A 15,682-nucleotide genomic window follows, 5' to 3' on the forward strand; every position below is an offset into this window, starting at 1 on the left:
AGGAGTCAAATTTCACCTCCAATTGTTTTCTGAAAGAATCCAAGATACCAAGATGGCATCAGTTAGACCCAGTATCCATATTTCAATACTATGATTTTTATATTATATATTTATAATAGGAGAAATAAAATATGTTTTAGAATATTTATATATTATTTTGTACAGCATGCATTTAATGCATATATATGTGCTATATATTAGAAATGTGTATATGTCACTTATGGTCATATGGGAAATAAATCATGAGATATAGAGAAGCCACCTTTAGAGAGGTGGAATCAGGAGCCTTTATTAGAAAGCTGGCAACTGCAGGAAGACACATATCCCCAGAAAACTTGTAACTTCAAATACATTTCACACTGTTAGAAACTGGAGCCATGAAAAAGAGATTGATATGGAAAACAAGAAAAAAGAAAAAGAAACTGAGCCATGAGAGTAGTAAAGCGAAGGAAGAACAGAAAAACCATACCAACAACCAGGACTCCAATGAGGAGCTAAAGTGGGATATCATAACCTGAAGAGAGCCAGGACTCAGGAGGTATGGTGCAAAATCGTTCCTGAGCTGGTTAAGGGTTCCTGGGGCCTTGGTTAAGGGGCAGAGTCACAAGGAGCTCAAGAATCTCATGATTTCATGGCTCAGCACTCAAAATTCTGATAACCTATTATCTAACTCCCTGCCACTACCTCTAGGAATTCAGACACACCCATCAACTAGGAGTGGGACTTTACTTTCTTTCACCAAAAACAAAAGATGGCGCCAGGTAAATCCAATTCCCTATCATCCACCACGTTGCCAAGATGATGCCGGTTAGACCCAGTATCCTTATTTCAATATTAAATATATGTGTAACTGATCTTCAGGAGAAAATTTATCAACTTCAGGTAACATTGATTTGCCTGATCTCATATCTAGTTTTCATTCCAGATTGTTGAAGAGCTTGTAAAAAATTACTCCCTTATCCTCCCCCAAGTCTTATGGAATAATTATTACATTTAAACAAAGATCCATAATTTCTGACTAAAGAGCAATGGGCATTTTGCTAAAAATCTATGGTTGATCTCTTGGAGACCTGGAATTATTTAGCGATTACATATTTACAATAATCAATGTTGCTGAAGGATTTCAAAAAAGTCATTTAATTGATCACATACCTTAAAATAGACTATCTGCAAATATGAATATTTGTGATTTTCAGTTGTACATTAGTTGTTGAATTTACTATAAATTTATTCTAAGTGCACATTTTTTATTCTATAAGTACTTTTAAATTTATGAAATTTACTTTGAGATCTAGAGTACAATTTATCTTGGCAAGTGTTCAGTGCAATCTTGAAAAGAATGTTTTATATGTTGCAGTTGGGTTGAGTGATCTATGAATTCCAATTATGTCACTGGTTAATAATGATATTTAAAAGTATTATATATCATTATTGATTTTTTTTGTCTCATGGCTCCATCAATTATTTAGAGAGTAGTATAAAAAACCTAGCCAATCTCTGAATTTGCTTTATCTTCACAATGCCACTAATTTTACCCCTTTTATTTTGAAGCCTATTAGGAGATATATTAATATTTTTGGTGAATTGGCTCAATTGTTATTGTAAAATTGATCTAGCTTACCCCTGATGTTACACATTCTTCTGAAATCTATAAAAAGTAGCTACAACTAAAAAGTTCATGTCACTAGACATAATCAATGTGAATGACTCAAAATTCTTTGCTTAGAAAATAATTCAGATATTCAAGAACACATATTTCTTTGACAACATTAGTCCAATTAAAAATTTACAGAAAATTTAAAGTATTGCCAGTAAAATAAGGAAGATCTGTGATTTTTCTCAGCATGGGAAATTATGGTGGGAATGAGAATAAAGGCTACAGAAATATTTTTATTGCTAATATTCATTAGTATTGAGTGTTTCATTTTACACAGGTGTTTATTCAGACAAATCGATCATATTGTTATTGCTCACGCTGTACATACTTTATATTTTGCTTACATGAATGAAATGAAAATGAAAAAGGAAAATTCAAATTTAAAGTCCTAATCATATTTAGTGACACTGTGTTAAAATTAGACTATGTTTATCACATGCAGAATAAGGATGACTCAAATCAAAAATATATTCTCAATATGAACGATGCATGAGTTACAGAGAAACAAGTGTTAGCTATAAATAGCATGTCATAATCTACATTGTTCCTTTACAGTTTAACAGAGAAAATGGGATTTATTCCTAAATGATATAGTATATTTGTTTTCATTTGTAAGCATTTTAGTCTTGATTTTCTAGAAACAGAAATTATGAAAAACCTTAAAAAATATTTCATTTTTGAATTTTTTATTATTGATTTTGTTAGTTTTACAAATTGTTACAATTCCAGGTTATGAAAATAATGTTTCTTGTTTAATGTCACCTCTTCATTTTTTTATCATTCCTCCTAATCCTCAAATTACATAGTTTATTTTTATGTATAATTGAACGAATATAAAAACTACATTTGCTCACTTTCCCTTCATTCCTCTGTCCCCTCTTTTCCCACTTCTACTTCCTGGAATTCCATTTCCTATTATTTGTTTTGATAAACAGTACTTCAGTTGTTAATAGTAATATTTTAAATTATGATAATTATATTCTATTTTTATTTGTATATATTTATTGTAAAAATGTTGTACAGAGGGGTTACTATTACATGAGTAGCGTAATGAGTACATTTTGTAGCAAGCATTGTTACCTTGTCCTTTGTTTTCCCCCAACCATCACTTCCCTCCCTAACTCCTCCCGCCCCCCTAGACATTGTAAAGTTCCTTTACAACATAGTGTCCATACATCTCATCATCAGCCTGCATCCCCATTTAAACATTCTCCAATGTCCCTTCCCCTCACTAAATTACAAAAATATATATACAAGGTGCAGAACACTGGCATCCAATCCAGTGAACACAGGGGTTATACCATGGGGGAAAAGCATACAACAGAAACAGAATCACATAGTGCATTGTAAGTACATTAAAAACAATAGCAAGAAAGAAAAAAAAGACACTTGTGTCTCTGTCTTGGTGTACAATTTGCTTAACATTATCTCATGTGGTCATATGTATGTAGCCTTTGACATTCTCTGCTTGTCCTAGACATGTACTAGTCATTGCAAACAAAGGAAACCATGGGATCTATGTTTTGGGGGGCCTGGTTTACTTCACTAAATATAATTTTTTCCAAGTCTTTCCATTTCCTAAAAACTGAGGCAATGTCATTCTTTCTGATGGAGGCAAAGAATTCATATATATATATATATATATATATATATATATATATATATATATAATTTTCTTGATCCATTCATCATTTACTGAGGGACATCTGGGTTGGTTCCATATCTTAGCTATGGTAAATAATGCTGCAATGAACAGGATTGTGCTGGTAGCTTTGGTATGACCTTGTTTGTGATCATTTGGGTAAATGTCCAAAAGTGAGATTGCTGGGTCATAAGGGAGCTCTATGTGGAGTCTTTTGAGGAGCCTCCATACTACTTTCCAAAGTGGCTGAACAAGTTTACACTCCCACCAACAAGCAGTAGGGTTTCTTTTTGGCCACATCCCCTCCAGCATCTGTTGTTACCAGATTTCTTGATTATAGACATTCTAACTGGGGTCAGGTGGATTCTCAACGTTGTCTTGATTTGCATTTCTTTTATGGCTAGAGACATTGAGCATTTATTCAAGTGTCTATTGGCCATTCTTATTTCCTCTTCAGAGGAGACTCTATGTCTTTAGCCCATTAATTAACTGAGCAGTTTTTTAATGCATAAATTTTTTTTATTATGAAAATACTCTACAGAGGAGTTACAATTACATGGGCAAGATAATGAGTACATTTCTTATCAAGCATTGTTTCCTCTCCCTTTGTTTCCCCTTCCTATCCCTTCTCATCTCCCCATGCCAACCCCCCATCTTCCCCACCCCAGCTCCCCCCCACTCACGGCCACAGTTGTAAAGTTTGTTTTTCGACAAAATGAATTGTACATCTCATTGTTGCAATGGCTTCACCTGTATCCCTTTTTAAACGATTTGCTTTTGCCCTTCCCCTCCACAAATTATACCAACATGAAATACAATGAAAGCAGGGTTTATATCATGGGGGAGGGACATTCAAAGCAACAAAGAAATAATCTTATAAATATTTTAGAAACAATCGCATGAAAGAAAAAAAAATTGAATACTTATCTTGGGGTTCATTTCCCTAACATCAACTTACATGACCTTTACTGCTTGTCTCAGATATATACTAGTTTTTGCAAATAAGGGAAACCATGGGGCCTATTCCACCCAGCAATCCCACTTTGGGGCATTTACCCAAATGATCACAAACAAGACCACACTAAAGTTACCAGCACAACTATGTTTATTGCAGCATTATTTACCATAGCTAAGATATAAAACCAACCCAGATGCCCCTCAGTAGATGAATGGATCAAGAAAATGAGCAGTTATTTTTTTGAAGATTTGTTGTCCATAAAAACTATAGAAAGAATTAACAAAACAAAGAGTCGGTTCTTTGAAAAAATTAATAAAATTGGCTGACCCTTAGCAAATCGTATGAGGAAAAAATAAAAGAGAACACACCCAAATAAACTCAGAGATGAGAATGGAAACATCACTACAGAAACAGCCAAGATTCAGAATATGATAAGGGGATACTTCTCAAACTGTTATGCTAATAAGTTTGCAAATCTGAAAGATATGGACAAATTTCAAGCAAATATTGACTTGTCTAAACTAAACGAAGATGATTTAAACCAACTTAAGAGACCCAAATAAAGCATCAAAATAGAAGAAACAATAAAAGACCTCTCACCCAAGAAAATCCCAGGACCAGATGGATTTACAGCTGAATTCTACAAGGCCTTCAAAGTAGAAGTCACATCAATACTCCTTCATCTCTTCAATGAAATTGAAAGCAAAAATTCACTACCACACTCTTTTTATGAAGCCATCATAACCCTTATCACAGTACCAGGCAGGGACTCATCAAAGAAAGAGAACTATAGGCCCATTTCTTTGATGAATATTGATACAAAACTACTCAACAAAATCTTCGCCAATCTACTTCAACAACTCATCAAAAAAATCATCCACCACGATCAAACAGGATTCATATCAAGGATGCAAATCTGGTTCAGAGTACACAAAAAAATATAAGTTATCTCATGAACAAGAGCAAGGATAAGAACCACATGATTATCCCAATAAATGCAGAAAAAGAGTATTTCACAAGATCCAACACCCCTTTATGATGAAAGCTCTGGAAAATCTAGGAATCCATGGAACATTCCTCAATACAATAAGGGCTGTATATGACAAACCTACAGCCAGCATTATATTTAATGGCGAAAAGTTAAAGCCATTTCCTCTAAATTCAGGAACAAGACAATGATGTCCACTCTCTCCATTCCTCTTCAACCTAGCATTAGATTGCCTAGCTATGGCAATAAGACAAGATGCAGACATGAAGCAGATCCAAATAGGGAAAGATGAAGTAAAACTTTCCCTCTTTGCTGATGACATGATCTTGTAATTGAAGAACCCCATAGATTCCACTCCCAAGTTACTCGAGCTGATCAGAAACTTTGGCAAAGTAGCAGAGTATAAAATTTACCCTCAGAAATCAATGGCTTTCCTGTATGCCAGTGATGAGAAGAGCACGGCTGAAATTAGGAAAGCAACTCCATTCGTAATAGCCTCACAAAAAATAAAATACCTAGGAGTGAACTTAACAAAAGAGGTGAAGGACCTGTATGATGAAAACTTTAAATACCTAAAAAAGGAAATTAAAGGAGAACTAAGGAAATGGAAAAATCTCCCATGCTCCTGGATTGGGATGATTAACATTGTGAAAATTGCAATACCGCCAAGGCTATCTACAAATTCAATGCTATACCTATCAATATCCCAAACTCATTCTTCAATGAAATAGAAAAAGCAGTCCAAAACTTCATATGGAACAATAAAAGATGCCGATTAGCAAAAACAATCCTTAGTAGAAAGAGCAGCACTGGAGAAATATCAATTCAAAATATCAAACTCAACTACAAAGCCATAGTAATCAAAACAGCTTGGTACTAGCACAAGAACAGATCTAAGACCAACGGAATATGACTGAAGACCCAGAAATGAACCCACAGACCTATAGCCACCTAATCTTTGACAAGGGAGTTAAAGGAATAGAATGGAAGGTGCTCTATTGAAAAAAGAACTTTACAACTTTGGAGGTGGGGAGTGTAATAGTGGAGATTAAATGTCAGGGATGGTAGGGGAAAAACAAAGGAGGAGGGAACAATGATTGATAAGAAATGTACTCATTACCTTGCTCATGTAATTGTAACCCCCTCTGTATGGTATTTGCACAATAAAAAACTTACTAATCAAAATAAAGAAATAGAATGGAAGAAAAGCAGCCTTTTCAGTCAATAGTGCTGGCAAAATTGGTTAAACATTTGTAGAAAACTAAAGCTAGATCCATATATATCACCTTGCAATAGAATCAACTCCAAATGGATTAAAGACCTCAAAATAAGAGCAGATTTCATGAAAACATTACAGGAAGGAATAGGGCTCCTTGGCACAGGCTGAAATTGTCTTAATAGAGACCCAAAATCACAACAAATCAAAGAAAGGTTGGAGAATTAGGATTACATGAAACTGTAGAGCTTCTGCAAGCCAAAGGACATAGCTAGCAAGATCAACAGAAAGCCCATGGACTGGGAGAAGAACTTCACTAGCCGTACAACAGACAAGGGTAACATATCTAAAATATACCTAGAACTCAATAAACTAAAGCCCTCAATGACAAATCCTCAAAGTAAAAACTGCCCGATTTTTGTGTGTGTGTGTTGGTTGTGAGGCATGAACTCTGGGCCTGGGCTCTATCTTTAAGCTCTTCAGCTGAAGTCTAACACTCTACCACTTGAGCCACAGCGCCACTTCTGGCTTTTTCATGATTATTAATTATTTCATTATAATTATTTAAAGCAGAATAATAGTTTAAATTCAAAATATAGAAAAACCAAAATATATTGTGAAACATTATTATGAACAAGTGAAATAAAAAAATATGTGTGTGTGTATATATATATATATATATATATATATATATATGTACAAGGAGGAATTATAGAATTACAGAAAATAAAAGAGAGAAAAGCAATAGGAACATCCATACTACTTTACAAAGTGGTTGAACAAGTTTACACTCCCACCAACAATGCAGTAAGGTTCCCTTCTGTCCACATCTCCTCCAGACATCTGTTGTTATTAGAGTTCTTGATTACAGCCATTCTAACTGGAGTGAGGTGCTATCTCAATGTTGTTTTGATTTGCATTTCTTTTATGGCTAGAGAGGTTGTGCATTTCTTTATGTGTTTATTGGCCATCCTTCTTTCCTCTTCAGAGAAGTTTCTCTTTAAGTCTTTAGCCCACTTATTTAATGTGCTCCCCTATGAGCCAGCAATCCCAAATGATCACAAACAGGACCATATTAAAGCTATCAGCACAATCCTGTTTATTGCAGCATTATTTACCATAGCTAAGATATAGAACCAACCCAGATGCCCCTCAGTAGATGAATGGATCAAGAAAATGTGGTATATATACACAATGGAATTCTATGCCTCCATCAGAAAGAATGACATTGCCCCATTTGTTAGGAAAGGGTAAGATTTGGAAAAAAAATTATATTAAGTGAAGTAAGCCAGGCCCAAAGAAACATAGGTCCCATGGTTTCCCTTATTTGCAATAACTAGTATATGTCTGAGACAAGCAGAAAAATTCAGGTAAGATGATGTTAGGTGAAATGAAGCCCAAGATAAGTATTCATTTTTTTTTCTGTCATGCGATTGTTTCTAACACATTTATAAGATGATTTCTTTCTTGTTTTGTATGTGCTTCCCCCACTGTATAACCCCAGCTTTCATTGTATTTGATGGTATAATTTGTGGAGAGGAAGGGCAAAATCAAACCATTTAAATAGGGATACAGGTGGACCCATGGCAACAATGAGATGTACAAGTCATTATGTTGGAAAAGGAAATTTACAACTTTGGGCCGGCTTGGGTTGGGGGGTGAGGAGGACGCGGGGGCGGGGTAGAAATGGGAAGGGATGGGAAGGGGAAACAAAGGAGGAGGCAACAATGTTTGATAAGAAATGCACTCATTACCTTGCCCATGTAATTGTAACCCCTCTGTAAGTTATTTTCACAATAAAAATTAAAAAAAAAAGAACTTGTGATACATTGCAAATCTGAAGAAATACACGTAACCTTACTCAATCAAGGCAAGTATATCCACTTCACCACTACTCAAACTACCTACGAAAATTCTGGGTGTATTCATTTTTAAATCTTTTGGCATCACTGTATTGACTAGGAATTAAACTGTTTTCCAAACATAGAGCACACTACTTTGTATTTCGAACTGGACATGAGGTACAATCCAGCTCTGATTTCACACGTTGTTGTTAGAATGCAAACGCCTATTAAATGACTGCAGTGTTTGATATTTGGCAGGGATCTTGCCTTGAATGAAGTTTCATGTGTGAGAAGGAAGCAACAGGAAGAGAGTCTAGAGAAGAACAGAGCCCCACATAATCACAAAAATTTCTTTTTTTGGGGGTGTTTCTAATTAATTAATTTTTTATATTGAAAATACTGTACAGAGGGGTTACAATTACATGGGCAAGATAATGAGTACATTTCTTTTCAAGCATTGAGAATCCTCCTTTTTTTCACTTTCCCATCCCTTCCCATCCTTCCCCCACCCAATCGTCCTCCCCCCCACCAAAGTTGTAAAGTTCATTTTCGACATAATGGCTTGTACATCTCATTGTTGCAATGGGTCCACCTGTATCCCTATTAAAACAAATCACAAAAATTTCTGGAAGACAAAACAAAACAAAATCCCTGCAGCTTTCCTTTATTTTAGAATTTTCAATTAGAAGACATAATACATTCTGTTCATTAAGGAAATATGTTTTATTGAGGGGTCATTTTTATTATTGTATAGTAATTTTTCCTCAGTAGTTCAACTATTATAAAGTGCTTTTTGTGTTTTTAACTCATTATATATACATATATAAAGATAGATAAATATCTATAGATACATAGATTTTGTTTTTGTTTTTTTTTGTTTTATTTTTGTCTAGGCTAGCACCAAGGAACCACTTACAGTTTTCTGGTATTTACTTGGAGTCTTATGGAGTTTCCTTCTCAGGCAGGGTCGAAATGGATCGTCAGGTCTCATCCTCCTGAATAGCTAGGATTACAAGCATGGGCCACTGGCACTCAGCTTCATTCATTATTTATTTACATACTTTTATGGATTCAAGTTTAAAGAGCCTTTTACTACATATTTCATTTGCAGGTATTAATCATATCTTTCAAAAAGTGGTTTATCTTTTTCTGTTTTTAGTTTATTTACAGTGAGGATACCCTAGAACACATGAAATTAATGATTCATCTTCACTAAATGACTTAGGAGAAAAATGGCCACCTGTGATATTCACAATGGTGAGTGTTCAGAGGATATTTACTAAGGGAAGCCCCAGCAGGGCCTTTAATGGTTTAATGATAACAGAAGTTATGCATGACCTAGGATAAAATAGCTATAAGTGATTATGAATATGAATAAGTCATTAATGTCTTGCTATTAAAATTTTAATCTAATTAAAAATATTGTAAGGAGAAAGGTTGAGTGAAAATACACTTGTATTATTAATCATACTTGAAAAGTCATCTAAATAATATTGAGTTTTGATGTTTTTAAAAGGGTAATTAGGCCATTTAAATTCTTAGCCTTTCCAGATTTGTAATTCTAAAATGATTATACAGTAACAAATTTATTGTACAATCATATTCTACTCCCAGTTACAGAATTTCAAAGGAGGGCTGGAAAGGTGGCTCAGTGGTAGAGTGCTTGCCTTGCATGCATGAGGCCCTGGGTTCAATTCCTCAGCACCACATAAGCAGAAAAAGCTGGGCGTGGCGCTGTGGCTCAAGTGGTAGAGCACTAGCCTTGAGCTGAAGAGCTGAGGGACAGCGCCCAGGCCCAGAGTTCAGGCACACAACTGACCAAAAAAAAAAAAAAAAAAGAATCTCAGAATTTCAAAGGAATGTCATGTGTTAATTATTAGAGCAAACACCAATAAAAATTCTGATGCTTGAACTTTTCTCACTTTTTATGTGGCTTCACACTGTCATCCAGACAAAACAATCACAAATCCAGTGATAAGTTTTTATTCTGTGAAACAACTGAATGGCAATACGCAAATTTCCCAGAGTAGAAAATCTTGAAGTTATACTCAATAACAGTCCAAGTACAAATATACAAAACAGGTCCTTAGTAAAATAACAGCAAAAACAAAACAAAAAAACAAATAATTGGCTTTTGTGTTAAATATTGATATTAAAATGTCTACATTTTTTCCTTGGTTCCGAAATAGTATTAGAAAAGATGACGAGGCTTTCAGGAAATGATGTCAAAGTGTGAAACTTTGACCTAGGCCTTCATTACATTTTTATACCAATTACATGGGACACATTTTAAATTAAAAAATAATAAAATAAACTGTAAAAATCCTTTTGTGACTAGGTATCAGTGGCTTAAAGCTATAATCTTAGCTACTCAGGTAGCTCAGATTTAAGAATCTAGATTTTAGACCAATGGTGGTAGACAAATCTGAAAGATATTTCCCTCCAATTTATTTTAAAAAATGTTGCTTGAGGCATGCTCCAGAGGGGAGTTAGAATGCAATCCATGACTTCAAGCCCCAAAACACTACTGGGAAAAAAAAATTCTTGTTCCAAATTGATGTTATATTTTCCTGAATTTTTCAGTGATAGAGGTTATCTACGAGGTTATATGTGTGATTCAAATATACATTATAAGAATGGAATTATCATTGTGCTGAAATCAGGAAAGTCCCTGTAAATATTTTGCACAATATGTTTTTCTTCTTTATCTTCATCATCACACAAAAAATTTTTAGGTTTAAGCCTCTCATCTATATAGAAAATAAGCATATATATTAATTACAAAGAAAATTATAATGTGTATAAAACTGATTTATAGATATTAACTGCTGCAAATTAATTAAAACTGTATGATGGGTTAGGTTTGAAAACAAAGTGACAGTTTTGAGTTTCATGTTTTCCTTGATCATATATGTTCCAAGCATAGTAATTCATTGTGTGAGATGTCTGTTGTAACTATTATTCCATAATCTCTAAAATAGTTTTTCATTCACTCTCCTTATTTTAAGCGAATAGCTCGTCCAAGAATATTCACATCAAATACAATAAGTATGTGTTACTTATTACTTCACAATATACTTACAAGTCAATAAGTAAAAGATCCTCAGCTAGGTAGTTATCTATTAGCAATTTTAAGAACTTAATAACTTCATCTTCTGGTCTGATTTACTTGATTTTAGTGTGCATCTAGTAATTTCTACTTTGAAGGAATCAAGAACTTCTATTTTTCCTTTTATTTCTAAATAAAAACCACAGTGGACTTTTTACTTACACTCTGAAATATAACATGATTCTATTTTAACTTGGGATAAATAGGTTTATATTCATATCTATAGCAATAAAAACCCACAAAATTTATAAGACCACATTTGTTGTTGAAATTTACAAGTATTTAATGCAGAATATATTGAAATTGATTTTTTTCCAAGATTACTGCCTAATTTCAAATCATGACTAAAATCATTTTAGGACTTTGTTGAACTGTAACCTGTTATAGAGTAATCTATATATTGTTTTATGCACATTAGTGAAGTAAATATTCAGTAGAATTTTATGGAACGTGTAAATCCACCTTCACTTTACCAATGCTAACATATTCTGATATGTTAACTGTCTAACATAATGCAACTATAATCTAGGAACTTACATTTGAGTTAAAGTTATTAGATCCCATTGCTCTTGTTTAATCAGCAGCTATCTTTTTACTAATTTCTGAAATTAGCTGCTGTAGCTTTTGTATATACACCCATATACAAATGTTACATTTTTATGTAACTTATCTTTGCTTCCTCAACTATTTTCTTTTCGTGCAATCATTCAAGAATACAGATTGTAGTTCCTTTTAACTGAATCCTCAAGTAAGGCCTGAAAAAAGAATACATAGTCATTAAAATCTCTATTTTTATAATCCTCCCATTTATCAAGTTATTGGCTCCTTAGGAGAGAATACTGGAGATTGTGAAGATGACTTTTTATCATAGACTTTTGATTTTTCATCCTGACATGTCAATTCATCTGTGGCTTATTAATGTAAAGATCATTTCTATTTTCAAAGATAGGATAAGATGTCCTTTGGATTATTCTGTTATTCAATGAATTTTATACCCCGGCTAGTACATAATTTCATCTGTTTCTGTATCCAGTCTACATTTTTTCTTGAAATTCATCTCCTTTAGTTTCAAAGCTACATTGCTAAATATGAAATGACTTTACTGTAGAAAAGGTAGAAGGAAATATTATGACATTATTTACCTCTGTGTCAATTAGATAGCTGGATATATAATGATCTTATACTGAAAACAGTATCTGAGTATAACTACTTCTTAAGACAGTTTCATTGAATTGTTGAGATATACTTTAAGAGATATTCTTAAGACTATAAACTGACTTATTGAGATATACTTAATAATATAGTTTATCTTTTATATTTTTTAGTTCTATAGAAAAAAATGTTTCATTAAAATATTGTATCTTATACCTATCAAAATTCCAACCTCCTTCTTCAAGGAAATAGAAGACGCAATCCAAAAATTAATATGGAACAATAAAAGACCCCAAATAGTAAAAACGAGCCTCAACAGAAAGAACACTGCTGGAGAAATATCAATACCAAATTTCAAACTCCACTACGAAGCCATAGTAATCAAAACAGCTTGGTACTTGCACAAGAACAGACCTCAGGACCAATGGAATAGAATTGAAAACCCAGAAATGAACCTGCAGACCTATAGCCAATTAATCTTCATTAAGGGAGCTAAAAAAAATAGAATAGAAGAAAGACAGCCTCTTCAGTAAATGGTGCTGGAAAAATTGGTCAACTACTTGTAAAAAACTAAAGCTAGACCCTTATATATCATCCTGCACCAGAATCAAATCCAAATGGATCAAAGACCTCGGAGTCAAAGCGGACACACTGAAAACATTACAGGATGGAATAGGAGAAACCCTAGGTCTCCTTGGCACAGGCCGAAATTTTCTTAATAGAGCCAGAAACACAACAAATCAAAGAAAGGTTGGACAAATGGGATTGCATGAAATTGCAGAGCTCTGCATGGCAAAGGACATAGTAGCAAGATCAATAGAAAGCCCACAGATTGGGAGAAGATCTTCACTAGCCATACAATGGACAAGGGTCTCATATCCAAAATATACCTGGAACTCAAAAAATTAAATCACCCAACAACAAATCTTTAAAGAAACAACTGCCCACTAAATAAGTGGGCTAAAGACTTAAAGAGAAACTTCTCTGAAGAGGAAAGAAGGATGGCCAATAGACACATAAAGAAATGCTCAACCTCCCTCGCCATAAAAGAAATGCAAATCAAAACAACATTGAGAAATCAAGAACTCTAATAACAGATGCTGGAGGGGATGTGGGCAGAAGGGAACCTTATTGCATTGTTGGTGGGAGTGTAAACTTGTTCAACCACTTTGGAATGTAGTATGGAGGTTCCTCAAAAGACTCCACATAGAGCTCTCCTATGACCCAGCAATCCCACTTTTGGGCATTTACCCAAATGATCACAAACAAGACCATACTAAAGCTACCATCACAACTATGTTCATTGCAGCATTATTTATCATAGCTAATTTTGGAACCAACCCAGATGCCCCTCATTAGGTGAATGGATCAAGAAAATGTGGTATGTATACACAATGGAATTCTATGCCTCCATCAGAAAGAATGACATTGCCCCATTTGTTAGGAAAGGGAAAGGCTTGGAAAAAATTATAGTAAGTGAAGTAAACCAGGCCCATAGAAACATAGGTCCCATGGTTTCCCTTATTTGCAATAACTACTATATGTCTGAGTCAAGCAGAAAAGGTCAGATAAGTTGATGTTAGGGAAATGAACCCTAAGATATGTATTCAAACTTTTTTTTCTTTCATGTGATTGTTTCTAACACATTTATAAGATGATTTCTTTGTTGCTTTGTATGTCCCTCCCCCAAGGTATAACCCCTGATTTCACTGTGTTTGATGTCGGTATAATTTTTGGACGGGAAGGAGAAATACAAATCGTTTAAATAGGGATACAGGTGGACCCATTGCAACAATGAGATGTACAAGTCGTTATGTTGAAAACGAACTTTACAACTTTGGTGAGGGGGGGCAGGTTTGGGTGGAGAGGGCGGGGGGGGGGCGATGGGAAGGGATGAGAAGGGGAAACAAAGGAGGAGGCTGCAATGCTTGATACAAAATGTACTTACTATCTTGCCCATGCAATTGTAACCCCTCAGTACAGTATTTTCACAATAAAAAAAGAAAAATAAATAAATAAATTATTGTATCTTAGCAAATCACCTGTGTTTCATGTATGTAATCCTAATCAAAGGGCTATGTTATGAGGATCAAGAATCAAAACCTGCCTGGACAGGAAAGTGTATAACACTCTTTTATCCAATTAACAACCAAAAAGCTGGATAGGAACCGTGGCTCAAGTGGTCAAGCATTAGCCTTGAGTAAAAAGCTTATGAAGAACACACAGATTCTTCCAGGTCTGATAATAATGAAAATGTAGATATTGTTTTCTAAATTTCTTATATTTTATGCTAAGATGTGGAATGTATTAAATGTATTTTTCTGTGAGGGAAGACTTCATTCATCTTTCAATTATAACATGTTTATAGCATGGCTTCTAAATTTTAATTTTTTGCTTTATTCCAGACTCAGATTGCCATGGGCCATATTTCTCATATTCAGAAAATTAACTCACTTAAAATTAATTGATACTAACTCAGAAAATAATTTATTTTACTTTTGGTGGGAACTTATTTTTACTCCTTTGGAAACAAGTGATTCTTTCTTTCTCTTGTTCTTTTTTCTTTCTTTTTTAGTTTTTAGTTTCTGATGATTCGGTCTTCTTTAACTTATGTATGTCATATTTGAGTGTACATCTTTGGAAGGGTTGAGAGGAGGGTACAGAACTTAAGAGAAATTAGAAGTGCAGCATTAGAGTTCACTGGACACTGATGAAAGTGAGTTATAGGTGGATACAGGAGGGAGCTACTGGGAGAAAGTGAGGGAAGGGAAGAGACTGTATGAATGGAAATGTATTCATTACGTGACTTACCCAATTGTAATTCCTTTGTACATCACCTCTGTAATAACAATAGAAGAAATTAATTATCAAAAGGAGCATTAGAATGATTCTAAGGTACCATATATCCAGTTTCTCTTAGATATCTGGAATAGAAAAAAATAAATAGAAACATTTCTGAGGTTACTTGAGACTATGTGGAGGGTGATAATCAAAATAGAAAGAAGGTATTCCAAACCATGTTATATGATATGAGAACTCATAGTACATTACAAAAAATTGAATATTCATGGTTACATGGATTTACTACAGATAAAATATTTTATTTCCTTCTTCTT

Source organism: Dipodomys ordii, unplaced genomic scaffold (assembly GCF_000151885.1).
Source record: "Dipodomys ordii isolate 6190 unplaced genomic scaffold, Dord_2.0 Scaffold136, whole genome shotgun sequence".
NCBI classification, from domain to species: domain Eukaryota; kingdom Metazoa; phylum Chordata; class Mammalia; order Rodentia; family Heteromyidae; genus Dipodomys; species Dipodomys ordii.